The following is a 4,019-nucleotide window of genomic DNA, read 5'->3' on the forward strand; positions in this document are numbered from 1 at the left end:
GCACACTCCATAAAGACATCCCACAGAAGTGGAATGAGAGTTAAAGTCTTCCCGGAGAACCATGGCCCAGTCTGGTGTAGGTCTGATCCAGTCTAGGGAAGGGTGCCTTTTTGCAATTCACCCAAGTCCCAGTGTGTGCCAGTAAGGGCTCTGGCACCGGTTCCGTTCATTGGGACAGAGATCGAGGAAGAGTAGGTCAGGGGTGCAGGGAGAACCCTGAGTTTGATTTTAGACATGTTGTCTTTATTTGTAAGGGACAGACAACTGGGATGTCCTAGTGGGGACCAAAACTACCAAAACTATGGATCTAGAGCTCAGAGTAGAGATGACGGGGAGAGCGGAGAATTTTGGAAATGAGTAGAGAATAGGTTGTCATTGAAGTCTTGGCATAGTTCAGATCATGGGCAGCCATGCAGCTTGAGGATATCCTTGAGGGAAGGATAACTTAATTGAAGGGGAAATTAGAGGAGAGGAGTTAGTGGAACAAGAAATAATCAGAGAGACAGAAAAAAAGCCAGAAGAGGGTCATCGCAGGAGCTGTGGGAGGACAGAATTTCAAGAAGGGAATGGACGAGGGAGAAAAGGTCAAATAAATGAGAAGAAAAAATTTTCTATAGGATTTGGAATTAGGAAATTGTTAATTCCTCTCAGAAGGGTCATTTCTCTGGAGCAATGAGTGCTGATACTTGATTAAATGATTGAAGAATGAATTAGAGGGGAAAAAATCAAAATCGGAATGTGAAATATATACATTATTTAAGAAGGTTGACAAGAAAGGAAGGCTAAACATTAAGTCCACATGAACTCTTTAAAATGCCTTGGGATTTCTCTGAATGAGTGTCCATCCCTCCGAGCTGGATGTTCAAGGTGCATGTATATCCACGCATGTGAAGACGCCCTCTTCTTCCCACGGGCTTTTCCCTGCTCGGGAGCTTCTCTACATTTCTGCGTGTCCAGAATTGAAGCAGTTTGTCAGGTGTGTACACAACATGATTTTGTGCAAAGGCTGAAGAATATTTTCCATTTCGTTTCTAATTCTCATTCTAGTGACAACTAGAGCTTATTTTCCTTTTTGACTTTAGCAACAAAATGGACCCCCGTCCTTGGAGAACTTTATACTGCAACTTCCTCCCTTTCCAGAACTCACATGCATGTACTCGGCAAAGAAAAGACGCTGAATATTCATTATTTGGACAGATAGTGTGAGAGTCTATAATTGTATTAGTAATTTTTGTTCTCTTTTTTTCGTAAAGGTCTTTCCTCTTGAGTTACCCATCCTGAAGCTCAAATGTCACATTACGCCCCCTACAGAGTCAGTTGTTGGCCCTAGTGTACCGTTAAGACAAACCTTTGTCTTCATAGCCTTGAAGGCATTCTTTCTTCTGTACTCCCTCTTCCTGAGCATTTATAAAATATGTTAAGTAGCACTTTTTCCTGGAGACTCTGCCACTTACGCTTTATTCAGAGAAGCATGGTTTGTCCCTATACCTTGATTTCTGTCTCAAAATCTGTTATGTCTTAGCAAAACATTAGCCTTAATGGGTCCCCACTCCAACTCCAGCTGTGTTGTTTTAAATTATCCTTCATATAAAGTCTTGTTGAAGTTTTTTAAAATATGGAAATAAAGCAAGTTCCCTATCATCTCATATTTTCATGCCTAATACCTTAAAGCAGGCTGTTAGCTCCATCAGGAATAATCTTCTCTGATAGAAACTGTATTGCTTTATTTGTGATATGTACTTAAATGTTCAGTTATTCTACAGTTCATGGTATATTTTTGCTCAGTTTTCCAAGGTCCGTCCACCAGCAGCCTCATCAACAATGGCAGGATGCCCATTTTGATCAATATGTACACATTCCAGCTATAAATTATCTCAAAATGCTTGGGTGGGTGCCTACAATTTATTTATTTCTGTTTGCCAATTAGGTCTAAGGGAGTCAGGCTAATAGACTCACTGAAAAGAAAGAGAAAGAAGGAGGAAAAGAGCTGAACCGAAAAGCAAAAACCTTTCTGCTCTCTAAATTTAGAATAAATCCATTACCATTTTTTGTTTTACCTCAATTAACTTCATCCCTCTGAAATCCTCAAGTCTCCAAAGAGATCTTATAGTGTGGAGAATTCCTCCGTTAGTGTACTTTAAAAGTTCTTGTGAAATGTATGGTCCGTGTGATCAAGGAATCTGAGCATATTGGTAGTTCATTATTATAATGGTACTTGTGGGCGTCAGGAACGTTAATGCCTGTGTTTAATGGTATTTGTGGCTTGCCCCTGGCTTGCAATTACCTGCAAAGTGTAGGGACTGGATTGAAAGCGTGATTGCAGCAGCCCATTTTAAGAGGTGTCCTACTGGCTCCTTGATGACAATTTGACCTACAGCGCGTGTGTGTGCGCGTGTGTGCATGTGTGCGTGTGTGTGTGCATGTGTGTGATGCACTGCCATTTCCTCATTCTTCCTAAGCAGTAAGAGGAAACTTCCTGGGGAACTGAACAATTCAAATAATACATGTCTTCAATACTGGCCTTTCTCAGTCACCTGACTATTCCTGATGAAGCAGCCGTTGGTAATCCCGAACCCACCCCTGATGTGGGGGCCACCCCACATGTGGACAAGGCACTGACCTTGCACGTGGCCCTGCCTGCAGATGCTGGCCGGGAGGTGTCTGGTCTCGGGGTGGGGGGGGGCTTCGCTGTTCCTGGGGCTCAGCCTTGGTCAGGAGCTGCAGCTGATTCGCCCATTTGGTGTTCATTTGTCCGCGGTGAATGGGGTAGGGGCTGTTACCTTTTTACACTCTTAAAGAAGAGGAAGCCCTGCACAGCTTGGATGACAAAGCGAGGTGACCCCCACCACCGACGGCTGGAACACTGATGTTGCATCCACGCAGAGCTGGCTGTGAGCAAAGCAGACCCAGGACCTCAGGCCTGCCACTGTGCAGGGGCTGGAGAAAGACAGAATGCAGAAATGCACTCAAATACACACACCTCAGTCTAAGACCCTCCTTTTCTGTCTGAGTGGAACAGTAGAAAGCTTATGGCTCTTGTTCTCTGTTTGATGTGAAAACTAACAGTTTTCATTATTTTATTTCCACTTAGAATGGAAATTAATTAAAATGCCTGCCAGTTATTAACAGTTCATATGTTCCAAAGAACCTTTTTTTTAGGTTTTATACATTTTTCTTATTGTAAAATCAATATGTAATCATTGTAGAAAAATTATATAGCAGGAATCAGCAAGATAAAACAATATAACTAATGCTTACATTGTCTTTCCCATGTGCTAGGCACTGTTGTAAACGATTTCATGCATTAGCTCCTCTAATGTCAAAGCAACCTTCTCAGGTCGGTTTTTACGTAACCCATCCTATAGGAACCTGAGGCACAGAGAGGTTAAGCAACTTCCCCTGTGTCCAAAAGCAACCTGGCTCCAAAGTCTCCGCTCTTTGCCATGCTGTGTACCTCTCTCTCTCTGTAACTCCCTTGTGGATAACTTACGTTAACCTTGGGGGACAGTGCCGGGAATGGCCAGCAATCCCTGTACCAACCGGCGAACGATTACTCCGAACTTTGTTGTGAAAGACAGAAGTAAGCAAGGGGGTCAACGCTCAGAGGCAAAGACCCTTTGCTCTTCTTTACTTCTGCTTTTATCCGTCCTTCAGGATAATCGCAAATCCTTACCACTTCCTCAAGCGCAGGATTTTGACAAAGGGTCTTACAGAAACTGGGAGGATCGGTTTATGGGAAAGATAGGATACGCTAATTTGCATGGTCTACGAGTTGTGTGACACATAGCCTAAGGGGCAATGCCTACATCTCTTAGATCACAGGGCGGCTGCTTGGGCTAGGAAAGTTTCGGGAAGGCAACTCCTCGCGGCATTCCAAAGGCAGAGCGGTCCCGCACGTCTCAGCATTCCAAAGGCCTGCCCCTCTCTGAAATCTTCCCTGCCCTTAGCGGCCTCCTTGTTACATTTGAGCAAGCCGGGTATTATGGCTGATTTCATACTCTACATTAACCCCAACAGGA

Source organism: Ailuropoda melanoleuca, chromosome 1 (genome assembly GCF_002007445.2).
Source record: "Ailuropoda melanoleuca isolate Jingjing chromosome 1, ASM200744v2, whole genome shotgun sequence".
Taxonomy (NCBI): Eukaryota; Metazoa; Chordata; class Mammalia; order Carnivora; family Ursidae; genus Ailuropoda; species Ailuropoda melanoleuca.